Source organism: Pseudopipra pipra, chromosome 6 (genome assembly GCF_036250125.1).
Source record: "Pseudopipra pipra isolate bDixPip1 chromosome 6, bDixPip1.hap1, whole genome shotgun sequence".
In the NCBI taxonomy this organism is placed as follows: Eukaryota; Metazoa; Chordata; class Aves; order Passeriformes; family Pipridae; genus Pseudopipra; species Pseudopipra pipra.
The window spans coordinates 7,358,031-7,382,617 of NC_087554.1; the positions used below are offsets into that span (position 1 = coordinate 7,358,031).

Sequence of the window (24,587 nt, forward strand, 5' to 3'; positions counted from 1 at the left end):
AGAAACTTTGATCCAGGGAAGCCACTTCACAGCCAGAACCAGCTGTTGCTGGTCTGAACAGTTTCAGCCAAACAAAAAAGGGGTTGGTCTGAATTGCCAAGAAGTTGTATAAATAACTTCGAGACATTGTTACAGCAAACTGGCCGAGCTTCGTGGAGGGACTCCACGAGAACAGCGGAGCTGAAGAGCCTAGAGCAGGGTCTTCTCTTGCAGAGTTTTAGGTGTTGCTGTCTGAGATGATGTGACACATAAAAGCAAATGTTACATGGTCCCAGCTCAATTTGAACCATTCCTGCCCCACAGACAAATGAATTCTCTAGGTGAACTCAGCTCCTTTTGTACTCACGGAAAAAAAACAGAAACATCATTTCAGTGGGAGGAAAAAGCAAGTTAGATGTCCACTGTGACTGTCACTGTTCTATTTTTGCTGGTTGAATTCTAGCACGTTTAAGATGATGGCAGATAGTCAAGATTCACTTAATTGTAATGATGAGGGAAACAAGAAAAGGTTCAGCCCATCAGACAAAGGGCTGCTTTCTCAAAATCTCAGAGCTACCTAGGAACCTTCCTGAAATTAATTAGATTTATTGCCTAAGTGTGCTAAGTTCATACATTCCTAATATATGGACAAATCCCTTTGGAAAACAGAATCTGGATTCCTACATCATTTATATGCCTTTGATCATTTAGCAGGAGCCATTTATAGACCAGAGTTGAGAAGTCCAAGACTCTGAGCATCACACTGGTTTTAAATTGAGAAGATGTTATATGAAATCTAAGCACCAAGTTCATCACCCACATGGAGCCAGAATGAAGATAAACAACCATCTCCAAGGAGTGGAGTAACTTTGTCCTGCTGCCTTGTTCAGAGGCTGTGCAAGAGCACAATTTCCATTTCACATGGAACCTTTTGTCTGTGGCAGAACCCTATTTCTGCCATGTGCCTCGGTCAGAAACCCCTCACACTGGCTTTGTCCCAAAGTCTGTGATCTCTGCAGGTGTAGGTGTTCAAGGCTTGTGTTTTAATGCTCTCCATTAAAAAAAAAAAAAAATTCAAAAAATTGCAAAATTTGAAACCCGATCAGGATTCCGGTTTCCGAAAAACAGCTCACAAGTTTACTGCGCCTAAACCCAGGGCTTGAGTTTAAAATCCAGGTTCACAAAACCCTCACTTAATAAAGGGTGATGCTTCTGACCCTGCCCACATGGACACACACACACACAGAGCTCGGTGTCAGCCTGGAGCCTCCACCATCAATCACTCCGACATTGCAAACACTATTGCTGTTACCAAAACATGTCAACAATACGAGCCACATCATTTAAGGGATGCTGATGATGTTTTCCTCCTCTTTTAACAAAATAATAAACACTTACTTGCCCTAGGAATTGGAAACAAACTATGAATGGCGTGAACTTCGCAAGACCTTATCCCGTGGAGGGGATGTGCTCTCTTTTCATTTGGATTGATCCAGTACAGCCAGCCCCAAACATGCAAAACTCTTGAATCAGACTGTCTAGAATAAGACTTACAAAATCAATATTTAAAAAAAAAAAAAAAAAAGGATGTTGAGTTTTCTCTTATTTTAGAGCCTCTCAGTGAATGTAGACCTTCATGGCAAGGTTTTTTTATGGCAACACTGAGGGTAAATAATTTCCTTCTGATGGTAAATGGAAGCTGAGATTCTTAGAACAACTTGTATTTTATAGATATTTGTTGTTGTGGGTTTTTTATATTGACATGTTTCCACTTACACATGGAACAGGAATTATCTGTGTTAGCAGCTGCACACATAGATGGTCCCTGTCCCCAAGAGGTTCCAGGTTAAGCTCTAGCTGAAAAATGTTTACACACAAAGAAAAAAGCTGTTTCAAGTGATCATTGTCAGGTAAAGCTACAGTTTCTTTTTTCTTGGGGTTATTTGGGGATCATTTTATCTGAGAAAGGGTTGAAGAAAGGCAAGTGAGCGACTTTACAGATATTTGTGGTGAAAACATAAAGACAGAAGTGCTTCTTTGTGTGTTTGCCTTATTGGAGAGGGATGCTGGCATCCCTGAAAAATCAGGGGAAGAAGCTGAAATTTTAACAGAGCTCAGAGATGGAGGGTGAGGTTTGGCTGGAATGGGTGCTGGGCTTTTACCAGGAAAGCCTTGATTTCTCTGATTCCATGATAAGGTCTCATGAGTTTTGAGAGGTGGCTGAAGATGCTGCTGAGTTCGCATATGGATGAGGAAAAGGAATGGAATGTTTTTGGATATGAGTCCTTAAGCAAAGAGGACAGAGAATTCTAAGGAGAAAAAAAGGCAGTACAGAAACCAGAAGGGACAGTGGAGGTGTGAATTCCAGTGCTAGAAGAGAAAATCAGATAGCAGGTTAAAATCAGATAAGGAAGAGGTGAAGCAAAAGGACAAACAGGAGGATTGGACCAAAGTGGGAAAATATTAAAGTAGGAGAGTCCTTTTGCAGGCCAGTGGCACAGTTCATACATGGGGCACGTGAATGGTGCTCTCTGGGGAGGGCACAAAGGATGCAAAAAATATCTTCTGCTACAAGCAGCACAAGCAGTGGAGCTGTTCAGAAACAGGAAGTGAACTGGTGTTTCTTTTCTGGTGATGCAGAGCTCTGCTCTTGCCCACTCGCTCTGGCTGCCTCTTTAAAACAAAAAAAAAAACCAACCAAACAAAACAAAAAAAAAAAAAAAAGAAAAGAAAAAAGAAAAAAAAAAAAAAAACAGAGACATAGTGCAAGGAAAAGAAGCCCAAACTATGTGATAGGCAGTGCCTTGCTGACAGATATTAGGGCAGTGTGGGATGCATTGTTTTCAGATTTCTTCACCTCACCTCAAAGAATTATATTTGTTTCATGGATCACAAATGAGGCTTTTTTTTTTTTTTTGACTGTCAACCTTGGGCACATTCTTGGGTGCCTCCTTCACACGGCCTGAGCAGGCTGTTAATGATCTGAGCTCTTCTAATTTACACATAGCAGTGACTTAAAATTCCTGTGTGTACAGCTCTTACTGTACTGTATTTCAGTACACTGTGGGCAAACATCCCCATTGTCTCCCATATGTTTCGAACAACAAACATAAAACAGGTGATTAAACTCCATAAACAAACAGGGTTTTCCCAGCAACAAATCAACACCTCTCCACGTCTGGTATTTGTGGAATTTGATAAGCCACCCACTTTGCTCCCTCCCCATTCTTGTTATGTCTGTCCTCAGCCTTCTTCATCTTTTATCCCCACCCTGCTTCACTCAGTCTCCAAAGGCAGGCATTCATTGTTAATTAACTGCTGAAACAGTGCAAGCAGCTTGGTTCATGGGATTGAGATGGGAATGGAGCTTTAGGTCTGACTTTAAACTGTTTTGAAAGGCCTAAAAGGCACATTTTCTCTCTCAGAAGGAGTGAGGGAGGCAGGAAGGAGTAACATAGAGGAGAGAGAGGGTTAGGGAATGTAACTGGAAAACCTCAAACCAGTAAATTGAGACACATGTCTTAATCAGTTTGAATGATAGGGGTTTTTAAAAAATCAAAGGTTCTGGTGTTTCTGGTACTTATGTGCTCCCAGATGTAAATACTTGCCTTGTATAAGGTTTCAGGGCCAGATACTCCTCTCAATCAGAGTGGTGTAAATCTGGAATTATTCAGGATTAATAAACACTTCCTCCACATAGGAATTACACTGGCGTAACAGATCAGCTGTCTCTTATTGTGCTGGCTTATCAAGAGTACTTAAAATTGCAAGAATGATGAAAATAGAGAAATTGTTAAAAATTACTCCGCATTCATTTTCAGTCAATGTCTGCTAAATATCTTGCCTGGAACCAGTAGATGGATGAATTACTGTGTTCCTTTGACAAGCAGAAGTTTCCATCTGCCTGTGCTCTCTTATCTTACAGACTGTGTTTTCTTTTTTTGACAAAATGAGGATATTAATAAGTGTTCATGTCCCTTCTCCACCTGTAATGAGATGAGTAGTTGAAATGCTACTTCTGTCTGATTTTCCCTGTTAAAAAAGCTCTATCCAGTGGGATGGCTCAGAGTCTCACTTGAGGTTTTCCTTTCCAATTTTATTTGCTGATTCCAGTAAGAAACATTCTCAAGATTTGAGGGGTTGATATTTCTGTCTTAAATGTTGAGGTTGTAGCTGCATCCACAGTAAAAAACTGTTGTTCTATATTCCCATTGTATTCTGCCTAATTGGAACATGATCTGTAGTTGTCCCCAGAAATACATATAATATTCAGCTTATTTAGATCTATTGTAATATTAATAACTCTTCCACGGAGTATCCTGCAGTCTTGCAAATACATTTGGCCTGTGTTGATCAGAAGTGAAAGCATTTAATTCCATAAAGAAAATGGGAGCTCTACTGCTGTCAAATTCAGCAGTTAAATGAAGCAGAAACTCAGTTCAAAGGCCAACTCCTGGAAGCATTTTCCTTTGCAGCAGTTCAAGAAGCAATACCTCCCTTTTGGGATTGTCCAGGAGAACATGCTTATAAACTAAATGCCATGGTTTCCTAACAGGGACAAATATCTCATGTCTGGTAAAAAAAACCAGAGTGTGTGAATTCAGCAACTCTAAAGCAAAAAATTGATTCAGAGGATTTTTGCTGCACTTCCCGTCCTGGGAGAGGGCTCGGACTTGGGAAGTCCAAATCTCTCCTCTAAGCAACATCCACGTGATGAAATGAGCTATTCCCTTCCTATTCTCTCCCTGAGGCCAGGTGTGTTAATCCTACAGACTCCTGGATACACCTAAGAAATAAGACTTGGAGGGAGAGCAATGGGTTGCCCACAGAAGCTTTCCAGGCTGCCCCATGCCTGGAAATCTTCAAAGCCGGATTGAGTGGGATTTGGAGCAACCTGGGATAGCAAAAAGCGTCCCTGCCCATGGCAGGGGGTTGGAACTAGGTGAGCTTTAAGATCCCTTCCAACACAAACCATTCCATGATTCCATGAGAGCAGCCTGCAGAGGCCTCATGTCTCTGCACGTTGCTGTTGCAGGACACAGTCCTATTCCCAAAGCAGCACGATTTCCCCCAGATCATATTTCTGTGCTGCCTGCTTTTCCTTTTCCCCTCCAGCTTCCTTCTTCTCTGATGTAGGTATGGAGTAGGTATGGAGCACAACACCTGTGAGGACCTGGGCACTGTCATCACCCTAAATAATAATCACCAGTAATGAAAGGGCAAAGGAGAGGAGGGATTTCTGGCTCCTGCTCCCTCGGAGTCTTGGGTGTTCTACAAGCCTCCTTTAGATGTGCTAATAAGGAGCGAGATGCTGAACTCGAAGGACCCGGATTTAAATATTCTGACCCACCAGCGCAGATACAGCAGATACTCCGGGGGGGGGGTTTATCTGGGAGCCTTTTCTCAGGTGAGGAGCAGCTCCCCCGTGCCCTGGAGGTGCCCGTGCGGTTGCTCTGCCCACGGCTCCCTCTCAGATCCCGGCTGAGGCGCTTTTCCTGCCTGTGAAAGGGAGCAGGGGGGGCTTATCGGCAGCATCTGAAACGTCGTGTGCTCCACCGAGATCTCTGCACCAATCACGGGGGTGTTTTTAATCACGCCGAACAGGAAATAGCATGCTGCATTTAAATACTGTATATAATTATCATGGGAAATATAATTAGCAAGCGTAATTAAATGGGCTTGACTGCCTATCAGGCTGTTTCTTGATTTTTCACTCAATCCAGCTGTTTCTCACAGGCTCTTTGCTTTGAGCACTGGTGGTCTGTGACAGAACCTCTGCTCAGAATGAAGGAAGAATTACTTCTTTAAAAGCTGTTCATTTAATCTAACTAGGCCAATTTATTTAAATGCAATCATGACATTTTCCAATACAATCTCCTTTACTTATTATTTTAGAAGCTTCATTTTGGAATGTCTAGATTCATCCAAAATATTCCAATTTGAAGGTTTTAAAAAAACCTCAAGTATATAGAGTCACTGATGGCATGGGCTGGTTGTTTATTATGTGTTTGTTTAGTGTGTTGCACAATGGAGGCCTGACTCTTGATTGGATTCTCTTAAGTGCTACCAGCATATACAAATAAATAATGATGGTAAAATAAGTGTGGTTAATTACTCACTACAATGCTGGTTTATGATTATTCTTTTTCTTCCTGCTCAGAAAGGAAGCATTCTGAATTACTGCAGAAAATATTCTGCATTCCCTCCAATAAAGCCATAATACTGCAACAGTGTTGCCAGTGTTGGGAAGGATATGTTCTGAAAATGAGTGGAACTACATTTTTATATTAAAAATGGCCCTTTTTTTGGGCCAGTGGGCAAAAATGGTTGGATTGAGTCACGTGGGTGGCTGAAGTGAGTGAACAGTTTGCTGCCAGTGAAAGAGGCAAATCCATACTCTCCCTTTCCTGAGCAGGACACTGAATTTTTAGGCCAGGGCTAGAGCTCATGCAACCCCTTAGGAAGCTAATTCAGGTCCCTATGCCAGCAGATACCTAAATATCTTTCCCCTCCCCTTTTTTTTTCCCCTGAGCTGAATTAGCTCACAAAGGAATCAGATGAGCATTAGTGTCAGTGAGAGGGGCATGCATGTCCATCCATGCAGGGGTGGGGGGGAAAACCTGCTCTCAGTGTTCTCAAGAACACCCAGAGATGAACAGTGTAATAAATCAGTTCAGGGTGTGTAACAGCAGATACAGTGCTGTACTAACTAATCATATGATCTCTTAGTTAGTCATAAGACACGATCATATTTTCATGGACAGTGAATGTGTGAGCTGTCCAATCCCCCAGCTGTATCCACTGCATTTGTATCAGGCCTGAGCACTGAGTCACATTCCTGTTGCCTTTGCCAGAGCCCATGAAATGCAGTTTATGCCACCATGGTGCCAGTTTTGAAGGGACAGGAAGCACTTGATGGAGGACTAAGTTGAACAGTGCAAACAGACAGTACATGCTCCAGTGAGAATCCTGCCAGTGAAAAATGAGCCTCTCAACAGACTGCAGAACAACTGAGACCTTGTGAATGATCTGCATTTTGTGTCACACAGCTGTGGCATTTTTAATCTGGTACTAGCCCCTCTAACCTCAGATTTACTGTAAAGCCACAGCCTGAGTGCATTGTACAGGTCCCAGAGCCCCTGCTCCCTGCAGGACCTGTATCCTTCTCACAGGGAAAGAGTGGTTAAAGTAGCAAACAGCTTCCTCGTGCTCACTGGAGGACCCAGGACTCCACACTTGTGAACCATCTTCACCAAACCAACAGGCTCTGCAGTATTCTTTGAGCTTTAACAAATACTCAGTACTTTATATCTTACTGAATATAATACAAAGAAACTGAAGAATCTATGGCTGACATCACTGCTTAATACCAAAATGCTCCAAGAAGCTGATTTCCAAGGTGATAGAAAAGCAAAAGTCTAATTTATTGGCATAGTGAAAGGATTTAGCTGCCTTACTTCTCCATGACAAAAGTTACTTCATTCCAAGTGTAGGGGAAAGATTTGACTTCAACAGAAACAGTAAATTCAATACAAAGTATTGAATCTAATTCCAATTCAAAGATGACAGGTAGCTTTTCCAACATGTGACTTGTGTCAATATTTCCTGAAGTCAAGGGAGAGAAGCTGGGCACACACTTTACAGATCATTAGCACAGATAATTAGAGGAAGAGGATGGTGGCTGTTGCTGAGAATCATATTCTGCTTCCAACCAGAGATGCCTGGCTGACCTGATAACCACACAGCAGCAAATGGCAGTCCAGAGAGTTAGGGGCCCTCTAATTTGCCCAGTGCCCAAAATGCCAAACCCCAAATTCCACGGTTTCTTCTCCAAGCATACAGCAGAACTAGTCAAAACAGCCATAAATACATTTCCCCTGTATCTGCACATTCCATAAATAGTACAAATATAATTTTATAGCAATGGCTGAGACTTGAAGACTGGGATTATCTGCTTGGATTCAGACACTTGTAGAGTTTAACTTCGGAGCTTGAACTTTGGAAAGATTATGACTGTAAATCTATTCTTGCTTTTACAACACAACCATGTGCAGGCTCACATATGCCAGCAGCAAACAAAATTTTTCAAGAGCATTACTGCTTCCCCTGGAACCAGTAATAATGTTGTCCCTGACTTTGTAGAAAGACTGACAGTACCCTCTTTTATACACTTTTAAAAGTACTTTCTTTCTGCTTTTGTTGTATTTTTCTTTATTTCTTGAGAAATTATTTCATACTATTTTTTGTGGTTACTCCTTTGTAAGAAGTCATACCAGGTTAGGTCTTTTCAGGTACTGAGAAACCAGAGAAATTAATTTTACATCAGATCATATATAAGCATGTGCTGAGGAGCCAGAAGATGCCAGAGTTGCCAGACCTTCCTGAAGGAATAAAGGGGAGACAATCAGAGCAGAGGGAGCAGCAGATCTTTCACTGCCTTTGAGGAATCCTGGAAATCCCAGTGCTTTCTGAGGCTGTGGAGCACCAGCCCATTTTAGACACCAAAGGGGATCTGAGCAACAGTCCAGCCATTCACTGCCCAGGCACTGACTCCAAGATATCAACCTGTGGAGAAGGACGGTGGGTAGATGAGGAGTAGCCTGTCCATTATGGACATACATTTTATTTTGTGTTAGAATGAGGTATCTGCAGCACACTTGGCCAGCTTCCATCCTTACCACTTGTTGATTATCCTCTGAAGTCATCAGTCACTTTTCTGTTCCCTTTGGTGGGAGCTGGATGGAGGTTTTTTTCTGGCAGTTTATAACAACCATTTTATCTGCCTTCTGTCAGCACTTAGTTAGTGCTAAATTGAAGTCAAATAGGCAAGGACAAAATTTGCCATCTAAGAGAGACTCTGTGTTTTCAGCGACTTGGTGATTAGACCACCAGTCCAGATGTCGGGAGACTGGGGTGGGAAGGGCTGGAATTGATGTCACCCGTTTCTAAGCTGGTTCAAGGCTCCTGGGTATCAAAGGCAAACTGAATTTTAGTGGAGACACCGGATGACAGGTGGAGCTGGTATGAGAAACCAGCTGGGTTCTGATCCTGCAGGGCAAATGCTGCTGGCAGTGGCTGCCTCTACCTGAGCAGAAGACATTGCCCCAGGCAGCTTATCCTCAGTGCAGGTTTGTTTCTCACTGGATATGTGTCTGTGTAAGAACTCTACATGTGCTTTCTCCTCTTGGTTCTCTCTTACCTGAGAGCTGAAGTATTTTCATACCGTATTTTCAGCCTTTCAACTGGATGCTTTGTCTTCCACCACTTATCACCAGCAAGAAGCCAGTGATGCTTCACTGACCTCAGTGGATTTTGTGTGAGCTACCCCTTGTTTAACTGTATTTGATTATCAGTGTGGTATTGGCAAGGTCCAGTGAGTACTGGATATCCAACAGGGACCAGTAAAGCCAACAATGCTTGTCATACAGTGTATTATATTCAGTGCAGAGAAAGTTTCTCCATTGTTGTCAGATTAAAAGAGCCCACAAAGACATCCTGGAAAGAAACAACTCTTGGGTAGAGTGTAAAAACAATACTCTTGTAAAAGTACAGAAAGTACTTTGAGCAGTAATAAAATAATAAAGCCCCCTAATATTACCCACCTATTATTTTGACACCTAAATTTATGGCATAAAACTCTTTCCTGAGCCACATACCTTTAAAAGAAAAAGCAGTGCATCAGCCCCTCTTGCCACAGAGAAAACACTCAAGGAATAAGGTGGAATGGCAAATTTTTCTCTTGCTAATTATACCTTTAATTCTGAAAATAGCAAACTGTTTCCAAGAGTTTGTTATGCAGAGCTGTAAATTGTTCTGCCTGCCACCGTTTGCTTATTTTGCTCAGTGTAACTGCACCAAGAGTTGCTTAATCTGAACCACCCTCTTTTTTCCAGGGTAGAAAAAAGGTTTGCTTTTCAGGGAATTGTAGTCAACATTGGAAAGCTGAACCTGGTAAAAAGTTGAACTCTTTTTTTGTGAGCTAAACTTGTAGGGAGTGTTATGTCTGTTCAAGTAACAAGTAAGGCAGAGAAATAATAATTTCCTTCTCTAAACAGACTTGGATAGGTTGCAGAAACCTGCTAAATATTGATTCTGTTCAGGTTGAGTTTCTAAACCTTGGAATTTCAGTAGAACTTGGGAAAAGCTTTGTAAATTGATTTAGAAACAATGGTGTACTACAGTTATTTCAAATTACAGTAATTTTTAGTTCATTTTCATTTAATCCTGTGTTTGAGGGAAGTAACAACATATATTTGTAGGAAAAAGCATATTATATGGGAGCAGGTGTTTCCCTGGAATCCTTTAAAGGGGCTTTTCCCTGTTTTTCATGTGATTGTTCCTTCTTTCTGTTCATAAAAGTTATCACCTTAGGGGAAAAGACAAGGAATCATTATGTATTCAGACATTCTTACAGTCCAAATCTGCCACATGGTCAGTCTGATTCTGCAATGTCAAAACTGGAGAAGCATTAATAGCTGGTGGAGAAGTGCCAGAAAGCTAATCCAGTTTGAGGGGGGAAAAAAAAAAAGATACTTAAATACCTGTTTCTTCCTTTTTTTAAAATGTGATGTTGTGAGGGGTTGTAAACCCATATTATATATCGTACCTAAAATGCTTATTTCTTGGTGGCTTCTATTCTGCCACGTTTTTGGACGACCAAGTGGCAATAATAAACACAATTAATTTAGGGTTATAAATAATTTTAAAATTAAGGATGGGGATAAAATGGGAAAACAGCTGCCACAGTAATAAATGGTTATTCCTTATTTAGGATGATCTCTTTTTGTCTTGTAAATACAGGTCCCCAGTGAAAAGGAAGGATGAGTTTGAAGCATTACTTTCCCTGCAGTTGCAGTGCAGTGCTCTGGGAAACAGGTGAGCTTGCTAAATATTGACATGCTGCAAATCCCCTGACAACACAAGGCCGGTGGAAAATCAGGATACCCAGCAAATGCAGGGGAGCAAATCAGATCAGTTGAGTTCGAATTTCTCTAGAATAACAGTAGCTACATCCCACCTAATAGCAAAGCATCGGTAAGGTCTCTGAAGACTGTGGGCAAGGTTTTGGCTCATTTCTTACCCAAAGGACAGACACAGGTGAACTGGCAAGGTTTTGGCTCATTTCTTACCCAAAGGACAGACACAGGTGAACTGGCAAGGTTTTGGCTCATTTCTTACCCAAAGGACAGACACAGGTGAACTGGGAGGGTTTGACCCCGTGTTTTCTATCGTGCAACGTGGATTTCAGCATCGTGGCCGCGGCCTCCCCGCCAACAGGAGGGAGGGAGGGGGCGATGGCTGCAGCTCCGCCATCAGCAGCGAGCGCGGCCGGAGCTGCCGCGGGGAACATTCCTGGTCGTGGGATGCATAAGACAAGGGGTTGCCGGCGGCCATGGGGTTTATTTCCCCACAACCGGGCTTTCCCCCGGCGTGTGCCGCCGAACGGCTCCCCGATCCCGGTGTCCCGATCCCGGTGTCCCGACCCCGGCATCAGGGCAGTCGCTCCCCGAGCCCGCATGGCAGAGCCGCGCTCGCACCGCCGGGAGCCGGCAAGCGGCAAGAGACGGGCTGCAGGGAAGGGCGGGCGAGACGGGACGGGACAAGGATAGGACGGGACAGCGGCGGGACGGGACAGTGACGGGTAATACAAGACGGGACAGGACAAGGACGGGACAGGGACAGGACAGGATAAGACGGGACGGGACAAGGATGAGACGGGACGGGAGAGCGACAGGACGGGAGAGCAGTGGGATGGGACAGGGATAGAACTGAACAGAGATAGGACAGGACTAGGACGGGGCAGGACGAGGACAGTACAGAACCAGGACAGGACGAGACTGGACCATGACGGGACCAGGACAAGACCAGGACGGGACGGGAAATGACAGGGCAAGACAGGACCAGGACGGCACAGGACCGGGACAGGACCAGGACAGGACGGGACAGGACAGGATCAGGACGGGACAGGAAAGGACAGGACAGGACCAGGACGGCACAGGACCAGGACAGGACGGGACAGGACAGGACCAGGACGGGACAGGAAAGGACAGGACAGGACCAGGACGGCACAGGACCAGGAGAGGACGGGACAGGGCAGGACCAGGACGGCACAGGACCAGGAGAGGACGGGACAGGGCAGGACCAGGACGGGACAGGAAAGGACAGGACAGGACCAGGACGGCGCAGGACCAGGACAGGATGGGACAGGGCAGGACCAGGGCGGGACAGGACGGGACAGCGGGGACCGCAGGGCGGCACCGCCCCGGGAGCGGCCGCGCCGCTGATTGGCCAGTCCCGCCGGCGGCGCAGCCAATGAGGTGGCACTGCATCCCGGCCATTCATCATCCCGCGCGCCCCGCGCACATCGCCACCGGCCCGGAGCCGCACTCGGCTCGGCTCGGCTTAGCTCGGCTCGACTCAGCTCAACTCGGCTCAGCTCAACTCGGTTTAGCTCAGCTCGGCTCGGCTTAGCTCAGCTCGTCTCGGTTTAGCTCAACTTGCCTTAGCTTACCTCAGCTCGGCTTAGTTTAGCTCAGCTCTGCACAGCTTAGCTCAGCTCAACTCAGCTCAGCTACGTTCAACTCAGGTCGTTTTAGCTCAGCTCGGCTCACTTTAGCTCAACTCAGATCGGCTCGGCTCAGCTCAGCTCAGCATGGCTTGGCTTAGCTCCTCTTGGCCTGGTTTAGCTCGGCTCAGCTCAGCACAGCAGAGCAGGACCAGGGTTACAAATCCTGCGGGGCCGCCTGTTTGTGCGGCTGGAAGCGGAGCTCCCGCCTTTCCCAGCGCACGCCGGCCATGAAGTCATCTCGTGCTGCTGATTGAAATCATCTGTTTTCAGTTCTCTGACAAATTAATTGAACTTTCCTCTGACTCAGGGGCCTTCTGACTTTTGAAGGAGATTTTGTCTACACGCCGTCTCCCAGACGAACACAATTTAATTTTCTGGGCTTTAAAGGAACTTTATGTTTCCAGAAAGGCAATGAAAGAGGCATTTGTTCGGTGATAGCATTGCAACTTCTACAAATATGGCACAAGAATAGAAGCTTATAAAATGTTGATTTTACTGCAGCTGATAACCAGCTCCGAAACGTGTTAGATCCTGAGATGCACAGGACTGACAATGTTGCAGGCCAGGAGTTACTTTCTTTCAAGTATATTAAAAGAATGCTCCTTAAATAACTGTGAGAGCTCTTGCAGGGCGGAGCTGAGACAGTGCTGAGCCTGTGCCCATTTGCTGTGTTGATCAAATAACTACTGATAAAGGACATACTCCAGTTCAATTTTGTTTCAGCAGGAGTAGCAAAGTTCAGCTAGAGTACAAATCCCCACTGCTCCCAAGTCCTGCATCCAGGGTTGTGATTCAGGCTCTCTAATGGTGTGGTTTGTTCCACTGCTCTTCATCTACCCTTGAGAACTTTTAAAACTTGCTTTTCAAGTACAATGAGACAAATTCTGCTTTCAGGTACCTGAATGTTGCTGCCTGTGATCCTCATCTGGGCATACCCAGTATTTGCAGTGACTCAGGGCAGGAAAGACAGGGCAATGCCAGGCTTGGACACTGAAGAAGGAGCACTGAGGGTTCAGACTGTTTGCCATGCTCAGCTAAGTTTATATGTACACTCTGCATTTTTTAGTTGTACCTGTTAATTTGTCCAGTTCAGAAAATCACCAAAGCACATAATTAACTCTGTGGACTTCAGCTCTCATTTACTGGGGCAGATTTAAGCACATTCTCAGAGCTAAGCACAGGCTTATGTTGTTTGCTGAAAACAGAATGAAGGGAATTTGCTGTTTCTCTTGGTCCATCTGAGTTCTTGTTTCCTTTTCTCTCCCACTTCCCATCCACTCTAAAATCCAAATGATTTGTAAGCATTCATTGATTTATCTTTTAAATAGTCCTGGGAAATAAGGATGTTATTTGTAACCCTTCATTTACATAAAAAACAGGTGATATAGAAAAAATTTTCTGATGTTATCTGGAATCAAATGCAAATTCAGTCCCATGCTTTGGCTGTGGTGGCCAGGACCTCAAACAGCTCTAATTGACTGCAGGACTTTCCTCATGGGCTGACCCTCACATTGTTTCCAGTTCTTCATCATCTAATTTGCAGTTGCTACTTTGAAAAGTCAGCTAGACAGCGCTGAGTTAATCAAAAATCTGTGTTCCACAGAAGTGTTAGAAAAGAATTAAAACATAGATACTAAAATCATAATAATAAGTGGCTGACATTTCAGCACAAAGCCTCAGACCCAAACATTCCCAAATGCCAAAGAAATATGGAAGTGAATCCAGACCCACACATTATGACTTACCTCTTTCTCTGATTTAGCCAGATCAGCCTCCCCCCAAAATTCTGGCTGTGTTTGAATCCTTCAGTCAGTGTCTTTAGTTTCATTAAAGCTTTAATTCTGATGGCAACTCTGAGCTTTGCATCTTGCATAATTTAATTTTTAATTCAGGTACGTTATAATTTCTAGCACTGTCACTCAGAAAAAATCATCCTTTGATTTCTAAATTCAGCAAAGTCAACAACAGACTCTCAGCAAAGCTTTATTTCAGTACCAGTAGCAGGTGAGTTTAGAGCTGGTTTGTGTAACTTATACAAGTAGAACCACAGTTTTCAGACCTGTATCTACCTCAGGAATGCTGGTGCTCCTAGAAAACAGGAAAAAAATGGCAGGAAAATGTCTAAGTCTAATAACACATTTTAGGATGCTGAGGGGTTTGCAATCTGCTCATATGATAATGTTGGTAATGATATTCAGTGCCCTTGCTTATGCTTTTCTGCATTTATTATTCAAGCCCAAGAAGTTCATCAAAAACTTAAGAGATTGGACATGGAATCTGCAGCTGGTCAAAACTTTTATTATCCAGACACAATAGTTACTAAGGCACATTGAAAAAGTTCTAACTGTACTATCATCACCTCAGGTTGTGAAGCAACATGAAATACAGTTGTTGTTTCAGGATTTTTCAGGGATATCATGGAAAGGGATGGCTATATTCATCTGGACCACCCCTTCCTATCCAGTATTTTAATTCTGTGGTTGCATGTAGCCCAGCTCTGTATTTTCAAACTTTCACTCCGTTGTGGCAAATTCGAGTTAAAGGAGATTTTGTTTCTTATTTCGGTCAAAATTCCCACTGACTTTAAAATTCTCCTTTCGGACTCTTCCAGTTTTACTTGACTGAAAAAGAGGCACAAAAGCCATCAAGTTGCTTTGCAGTTCTGGGGTGATGGTGGGGAGTAATTCTTGTGCCCTAGGTGGAGATTGCTGCTGCACGTTCTTGAAGGTTTAGATGTGCATCTTTAAAATATTTTATGTCAATGTCTAGTTCTAAAATGTGTGAAAGAACCTTGAAATAAGGAAGTCTTGTTTGTGTCAGTCTGTAATAGCCCTTCCTCACATTCCATCTGCTGATGTTTAAGAATGGCTTTCAGTTCACTTCTTAGTTACCCCTGATTTTTGAAAGTATGTATATATTATGCAACTCTACACCACCAGAACATACAGTGCAATTCTCTTTTACCACAGATTTATAGGTTAGTGTCTCAGCTTTTAGTGGCACAGTGGAAAGTATAACTGCAATAAATGCACGTGTAGCCACCAGACATGGCCCAAATATCATCCAGTAGTGTCAACTCAAAACAGTACAGGATGTGAAACAAAAGGCATTCGACCTCTCCATGAGGGAGTGACAAAAGCTGCTTTTTGTTTTCTTCTTTTGACACTAGGATCTACCTGAATTTGTCTCTTATTTTCCCCCTTTCCCTGTAGCAGGAGTTGATTAGATAGGACATGTCTCCCTGGCTGAGATCAACACTCTGAAGAGTGCAACAGCAAAGGCCTTGATGATAACCAAGGTATTTTACAACAATAATTGCTTTGAACTGTGCACCATGCTTCAGAATACCAGTGCAGTCGTGAGGGAGTGAGGAACAAAACAGATTTTGTAACTATAAAAGAATTTTTTTCTGTTGTGCAGAAATTGGTTGTTGATGCAGAATTTGGTCCCATTTTATTACAGAGACAATGAAACCAACTATTACAGGGGTTGTTTTTCTTCTATCAGTATGTGCCTCTAGCTCTCCAAAACACCAGAAGAAAAACTGCCTTCTTGGGCCAAATCTGTCTTATCTTTATACTCATGGAATAGTCTCCCCAACTTCAGTGCAATTAGTCACAAGTGAGACAAGTGTCCTACATCTCTTGTAAAAAAAAGGAATTGAAAGTACCCATGATTATTCCTTATGACATTGGCATTTCTGCAGCAAAACTTCACTTTTCTAATCTAAACTGAGCAAAGTGCTCTTAGGATGACAGTCAGATAATAAGGGAAATGAAGTCAGGGAATCTTTTTCTAGATTTTAGATTGAATTTCTCTCTGTCCACATTCGTTCCCCTTTTAATTTGGTTTGTTTGCAGATGGAGCTTGTTCAGGAAGGCAAAGTGTTGATTTAGCAGCCAACACTTATTTAATAATGAAACAAAATTAGTTTTGCAGTGAAGGAGAATTCACTTCAGGAAGAAACAGGAGTAACTTTTAAAAGATTACATCGACCAAACAGGAAATGGACACAGCCCCGTGTGGTTTAGGTAGTTTGATTGCAGTGCCAAGGGTGTGAATTGCCGAACAGCTTTTGCTGGCTGAGCTGTTGTCGGCTCTCCCCTTCCTCCCGACTGCTCCTAGGTGTCCGCTCCTGCCGGAGCCATCCCCCTTCCATCTGGATCAAGCTGCCGAGCTGCCTTCCAGTGCCTTAGGGGCAAACGTGGCTGGAGGAGAATTGCTAGCAGCTGCTTGCACTGCTTAGTCATCGCTGCCACCAAGAACCACTGTCTGAGAGAGCCGAAAAATATTTGCAGCGTGTATTTACAAACAATTGCTAGACAGATTTTGTCTGCACAAAGCACTTGTCAAACAACTTCGAGCAGGAAATAAATACAGATAAATAGATGCTCTTTTGCCCAAGGAGAGCATATGCCCAGATTTTATGTTGTCTAATTGTGCTGCCACAATATTAAATAAAGGCAGTGCAACTATGAGATGTAGCAGGATGGGACTTTTTTTACTTTTTTTTTGTTGTTGTTTCTTTGGACCTATTCTGATGAGGGGTTGTGTCAGTTAAACATTTTAGGAAACAGAAGCCACTTCTCTATAGGAACTTAGCAGCAGGACTCCCAGCTAAACCACAGACAGTCAGTGTTTGAGTAGGTACTGATACCAGCCTTGGCTGAATGACTTTCAAAAGCAGCATCACGTAAATGTGGCTGAATAAAACAAGAGCAGATCAGAAGCAGTTCCTGAGACTTAAGTGAATGACCTTCCTTGCTGTTGTCGTTTCCAAATGTTTGGCAGACTCTCCCCTGACCACTATATTTCATTTCCATGCACCCCTGTACTTCCCAATTCCGGCCAGCAGCAGAAGCAGAAGTAATAAAATACCACAAGAAAAGTTATTCTTGTGATATTTCCGGTGCTACTGGATGCAGCACCAACAGGAAATCTCATGAGAAAGGCTGATCCTTCACAGTTTCCAGGCACACTTTGGAAACCCAAGTGACTTGGTCAAAATAAACAGTAAATAATTATCCTCCAGCTTTGGGGAATAAAACTCCTTCTCCCAGCATTTCTGGTCCAGTCACCTCTACTCCTCTACTCCCAAGGTGCAATGGTAGTCACAGAGAAGACTGTGGTTGGCTCAAAATAGTCTGAACCTTTATTTCTACCCAGTTATCTAAGGGGAAAGAAGAGGCCTGAAGACATGAAGCCCTCTCTCTTCTAAAATGCACCAGTCTTGAGAGCCCACTGTGCCTCAGGATTGCTGCTCCATCCTCCACACGTGTCTGCTGCTGATGATTTGCAGCAAGGAAGGTGTTCTCCTCCCACTTCAGCCTGCGTGGATGTCCTCCAGGAGGATTCCCAGTCTCCCAAGGGACTAAGAAGGTGGAGAGAGAAAAGATCTCAGGGTAAAAAAAGAGGGAACACTGACAGTCTCACAGCCAGCTGGTGAAGGAGCAGCCCACAGGAACCATCTCAACATACACAAGAAAATCCCACGAGTCTCAGGAGCATTCAGGTGATTCTCACCTTTCCTTTCCTGCTCTTCCACCTACCCCTCATTTCTTTGTGTGTGTTATGCAGGATGGGGAAGGAGCTGTGCCTATTCTGCCTGAAATGTTAAGTTTCAGGTGATAACTCAAGCGGTTTGGCCACATGCTTGGAATGATTAATACCACTTCCAAGCCCAAGAATTGCCATCCAGGGGTCGGTCCTCAGCCCACAGGAAGGAGACCTTTCCTTTGACAGGGCAGCAAATGAGGTCCACAGAGGCCTGCAGGTCTTAAAACTTCCCTGCAGCATTTTTGCAGAAGCTCTGCAGCTCAGCTCTCTGGTGGACACACACGCCAGCAGAGATGATGACTCAGATGTAAACCCTTCCTGAAGTGTCGCTCTCCAGAACAAATGCCTTCCCTCTCTGGTAACTGATACAACATTTCTGGCCCTCCAGCTGCAAGACCAGATTGCATTTGCAGTGTCACTTTGGCAGTTAAAAAACAACCTTGTCATAGTCATCTGCTTCAGCACTAAGCATCTAGTCCAACTGACTGTGGGCCTCTTTGTTTCCCTCACATGCAGCCAGGATGCAGGTCTCTAGCAATGCTTGATACTCAGGACATTTGGGGATGGAATGTAACCACTTAAAACTGTTTGGTTTGTCACTTTTGGATTTGCTACATAAGGCTCTGTTAATACAAATGGGCCTGTTTATAATATTCATCAGACAGTGGAAGAAATTCCTCTGATGTCTGTCTAATGCAGCGAGCAGACTCCTTGATTATTAACATACTGATTGTGTACTCTTACTTCAGATGTCAGCTCAACACTGGGGAAATGGAGCTGGGGGAATAAGAAATGCAAGACACATGACATGCTCAGGATTTGGTCCGTGAAACTGGAAAAAATATTTACAGGGTTAGATCGTGTTTTTGTGTCATTCTTTCCTTTTATGTAATATTTGGAGAAGCCGCTGACTTTTCAGTTCTTACCAAGTGAAGCCACACCTCTGAGCACTGGAGCAATCATTGCAGGGGAGGGAATGGGAGAAACATGTCCTGGTCCTTTCTTAATCCCTTCATTGATGTGCTCATTAGTGTCGGCACAGGGATCATCTGATGCATCTCATCCCTCCCCCAGCACTTCCTTACGCTCCCTCGGCATTTCCAGACGTTCTTAACTTCCAGCTCAGGGGCCGGGATGCTCCAAGTGTTTTTCCTGTGTGCTTCCCGGACCCTGCCTGTGGTTGCTGGATGCACCAACCCCTCTCACCACGTGCAGCTTAACCAGATCTTCATTGCCAGACCTCAGTAAACGCTGCAGGGGAAGGAATCCTGCTTTGCTTGGTCGTGCATGAAAATACCCCTTGGAATGTAAGTCACGGCTCTCAATGTGCTCAATATTCTCTGAGCAGCAATAACTTTGGTGGGTATCAGCTGCTGCATCCTGTCACCAGTTACTTACCCATTTGCAGTACTTTCAGTTGTTAATAAGGCCTTTTTTTGATGCCTTAGTCATAGAAAATCCAGCAGATACTTTTTTCCTGATGCAGTGTTCTCATCCCTTGGGTATGATATCTTCTTTTCAGTTGCTGCTCGTTGTTTTGGTGAAGGAACTTTCACTTTTGGTTGGTTCCAGAGCCCACCCTGGATATCCCCTGGATGGGCTGAAGTACAGTAGATACGACATTAAATAGCGTTCATGTGGAAATTTAGAATCCAAATAGAACTTGTCCCGTTGCCCAACAATGAGTCATTGTCCTTTTTCTCTTTTTAGCCAAAAGCAGATTCAGAAGCTGTGAGACAGTTTCCTGCAGATAAGAGATAAATCGAAGGGAAACCTGGCAAAAAGATGATGGTCAAGCTGCAAGATATCGTTTCCTCCAAAGCCTCTACATAGTAATTAACCATTCCAAGCATATTTTCAACAGCATTTAGGGATTTCCTCATCAAAATAAACTTCCTCCCATGTTATCTTCATTTTTGACATCCGGTGTTACAGTCTGATACAAGAGTCAGGGTTAAAAATTCCTGATATTGGGTTGTGCGTCTGTGTGTATAAATACGCACGAGCGCGCGCGCACTCACACGATTGAAGCTTTGCCAGTATCACTTTGGAATTTTAATGCCTGATCCAAAGTCCTCTGTAGTCAGCAAGAGATTTTTCTGTTCACTTCAGTAGTAGCAGGATCGAGCCTCTCTATCCCTCCGCATCCAGATTTTTTCATTTATGCCTTATGACTTGTTTATAACAAACTGCAGATGGGCTCGAGTCATAAAGTTCGGAGTAACTCAGCTTAGAGGTTTTGCTTTGGGCCCATCCCTTTAATGTACTGCTTATTCCAGACCTGCCTTTTAAAAGGAAAATATTGTCAGAACGAAAGTGTATGTGCAATAAACAAACTCCTCATTTCCTTCCCCTTAAGTTTTTTTTTTCCTCTTTTGAAGCTGATTTCTTAACCGGACAATTAGTTTTAGGGCTGCCATTGAATGCAAACTTGTCATACCTGATTTGCAGTCCTTTCTGTTTCAAGTGCTATCAATTATTTTCTAACTAGATGCTCCTGTGGGATCAGCTGTCACTAAGAGCAAATTTGAACACAATGGGTTGCTTCCTATTTCCAAAAGAATCTGAAGATTGTCAAAGCTTGACAGGCAGCTCCAGTTTTAAGATGAAACAGATAAGTTAGGTTTCCCTGGTAGGGCTTTTGAACACCAGCAGATAAAGGAAGTATTGTTTCTAAAGAGGGGATGCCATTTATAGTGCAAATTCCCCCTTGTTAAGAACAAGCTGCAGTTGCTTTAAACACACAGTCAAATCCATTTGTACTGCAGAGGTAATAAAACGCTTACGAGTCTTTGCAAATATTTCTGTAGACCCTGCTCTTACAAATTTGGTTTTCATATTTCTATTTTTTTTTTTTAATGAGAGACTGAGTAAACCATTAAAAAGATCAGTAGATTGTATAATGTAGCTGTTGTGCAGATCAAATACATGAGGTGTTGATTTTATAACTGAATTCATCGACAGTCAGCTGGAAGTTAAATTTATGTAGCTTTGTTTTTGAAGATGCTCCATATATTGTGTGCCTTGGTAATTACTTATGTGTGTTGCACATGAAGTTCAACTGCATGTTATTTTAGGCAGATCATAAGTGAGAAGTGTTACAACCTTTAGGTCTAGGGCAGCAGTGAGTTCATTTTGTGTGGTGCCACTTTTGTTTCAGGGTGGAAAGGTGACACTGAGTCGTTCCTTTGTGCAAAGAAATGGGAAGGCATCACTGAATGTGCACTTAAAAAAGTATATTTTGGAAGATGACACTAGATGAGTGGTCCCAAGGCCTAAAGTGTTCCAGCTGTCCACAGGAGAGATTCACTTTTTGTACTGGAAAGACTTGTTACTTACTTCAGGAGAGAGAATAGTCCTTCCAGTCCATCTGGTTGGATTTTGGGGTGTCAACAAATACAACATCTAGTACCAGTTTTTGGCTGGGCCTGTTGTGTGTCCTCACTATGAAGAGGGTAAAGAATACAAGGCAAACCCCCCTAGTTGTTCAGGTGACTGATCAAATACCCAATGACTTCAAGAATTAGTCACATGCCAATACATCTGCTTTTCTTTTGAGTGCCTTGCTGAATGAAAGACTTGATATGGGATGCAGCAGATCCTGAGCTCTCAGGCTCTTGTGTAAAACCTGGCTGAAAGAGCTTTCTCCCTCCCTCAAAAACCTGAAAAAAAGTCATAACAGGAAATATGGAAGGACACGGCCACTTGGGTTTGCCATTTGTAGCCAGTGTGATACTTTAAACTCACTTATTTTGAAAATTTTCAATTAAAGCCAGCATCAAGGGAGATAAAGTTTCATTCAGAATCATTACAGTTGGGAAAACACCAAGGAATGGGAAATATCCTCAGACAGAGGGGTGTTGTTCAGCCTGGGTAGAGCTGCCTCCACGCTGATGGATTGTACCCAGAACGGATCAAAAGGAGGAATTTTGGCCACGAGGGCAGTTCATGCAACCTACCAGTGGAGAAAGGCAATGTTATTTCCACTTACAAAATCATAGGGCTCCATTGCCACACTTTCACAATCACCAAATTAGAATCAGGTGTTAATTAGCACTTGTGTTTGGCAAGCTCACTTTATTGAGAACATTTGCCTTGGTCAGACTTTTGATTATTTTGGCTCTGAAACCTGGTTTACATTGATTTAATCATTAGAATACCCTCTTCTAAGACTTTCAAATGATGCAATTAAGTGCAAATACCACATCTCCTGCACAGCAACAGGGATCTGAGCAGTTATGACAAAGCTGGGAGACAGCAGTAAGTGCAATTTTCTACCTTTCATTGGGGTCTAATCCTGTAGGAGAGTCAAATGTGTCAAATATTTAAATAATATATGTTTTGATTGCCCATATTCTTATGTGCACATTGTAATCCTTGCACATCTCTGTATCACACCAGATGTTTTTACCTAGTTTCTAAATGAAAAAATACAGTGTTTATTGATGGAGACATGACAGTCCATATCAATTTATAACCCCAACCATTTACAGAAAAATCACAGTCTTTTGATTGCATCCAGAGAACAAATAAAGGCTGTGGCACAAATGTAATACAAATGTGTCAGCATCTACAAGAATTATTTACCTATTCTTAAGATTTCTCTTCAGAAATTAGTTATTTAGGTTATTTCCTTTTAGAAGCTGCTCATCTACTTAGCCACATGTATTCTTCTGCCTTGCAACAGTGTTTCAAAGGACTCATTTGCACATTTTTGTCATTATTGGCGTTGTTGTGCCATTTGGAAAAATTTGCTAACAATTTAAATCTCTATATTTTTTAACTGACTTTTTCCATTTCCGATTGTCGATATGAGGGTACAAAGGTAAATGGAGAAGGATGTTTCACCTGCAATTAAAAAAGCTTCCTGCTGCTGGACGTGGTAGTGAGTAATAATTCAGTGTAGTCAAGTTTCCGTACGAGTTGAATCAAATAGCAAACGACGTGGGAAAATTTAATAGTTTTTTTGACTTCTAAAACTATGCAGGATCATATATTGTTCATTTTTTGTAACCTTCCTCACCTTGAGCAGTGATGCTTACCCTACAAGCATCACCAGAGCTTCTAAGAGAGCCACTGGCAGCACCATCCCACCAGAGCTGAGGTGTCAGGACCTGCACTCTGTATTTATTTATAATTTCATTCCCATATGACTGAAGAAAAACACCTTGACAAAAGGAAGTAATTGCTCTGAGGAAGGCTAAATCTTTTTTTTTTCCCCCTCCCTCCTACTTGAATAGCTTTACAATGGTGATTTTTATCAGATGAGTCATCTGCCAGGTTTTATGGACTCTCATGTTGCGGATCCATTAGGGGTTTGTACTTCTCTCCATGACAATGAACTTGGAGGGAGTAATGAGGAGGCAGCTGCTTAGATCAAGTGGCAGTGTCTGTCCACTCCTGAGCCTGTAGCCAAAATCAACAGTGTGTCTTTACAGTTGATCTAGGGAATGCTGTTACAAATATGGGATGTTTGCACTAATGACTTAGTCAAATACATCTGGAGCCTTTTTCCCTGAAGAAATGAAGCTGATGTAATAACACAACACAGTCTCCTTATTATGTAAATCATGAGGCAGAGGGCTGAGGACGTTATTTAAAGAAAACTGAGGAAAAGCTGAAGATTTGCTCAAGTAATTTCCCGTTTTTACTCCTTATGAGATCTTGCAGATGGCAGGAAGGAATAGAAAAAGCAGCAGCCTCCTGACTTCCAAATGTGAGACAGCTCTCCTCTCACAATAAGGTTTTGCACCACTGAAAACCTGGAGTTTTCCATGACAGAAGCACTGGGATACACTGTAAGAAAATCCACCCAGACTTTATCTACACATCCTAGATAGGGAAAATAAAGGAATAATGTAAGTTGTCACTTGTGATGGATTTTTGGAGGTGTGAATTTGTGTCAGTATTCTAGTTTTGAGCCCAGGAAATCTCCCTAGCTTGCAAATAGAAATTTCCTTCTTTTTACACTAGCTGAAACTTGGATGCAGTGGAAAAGTGGGAAAGAACAAACTAGAAGGTTTTCTGTAACTTTGGGCTAATCGTGCAGTATTCATCTTTATTTAGTATAAAGTTTGTGGTGAAATTTTTGGCTCATTTTATGCAAGTTATGTGGGATCATGACGTATTTTGGAAGGTTTTTCTTCCACAATTTGATTTTTCTATGGTATTCAGAATGTATCATCTGTATGTGAATGTAAAGCTTTATGGGCTGCTGCCTGTGGATGAAGAAAAATAAACTTTCATGCCATTTCCTTTTGCACTTAGCAAAGCCAGGCCAGCACCCTGTCACAAGAAACCTCAATAGCTTTAGTTTTCTGGCACAACAGGGTTTTCCTAAGTAGATAAACTATGCAAAGAGACATTTTTGAGGGCATGATTCATACACAAAACTCTCTGGGGAGTGCAGGCCATCACAGAGCTCCCCACCCTCTGCTCCACTGTCAAGGTCCACCCTCTTACATTCTATTTTCTGCAGAGGAAG

General features: G+C 42.9%; 1 long non-coding RNA gene across 1 annotated transcript in view; it reads left to right on the forward strand.

Annotated features, from left to right (window-relative positions):
• Positions 1-24,587, forward strand: part of LOC135416728 (uncharacterized) — an 89,433-nt gene that overhangs the window by 40,350 nt on the left and 24,496 nt on the right. The window contains exon 2 of the long non-coding RNA XR_010431702.1: positions 10,780-10,854. This is a non-coding gene — a long non-coding RNA (uncharacterized LOC135416728). The remainder of the gene's footprint in view (positions 1-10,779; positions 10,855-24,587) is intronic.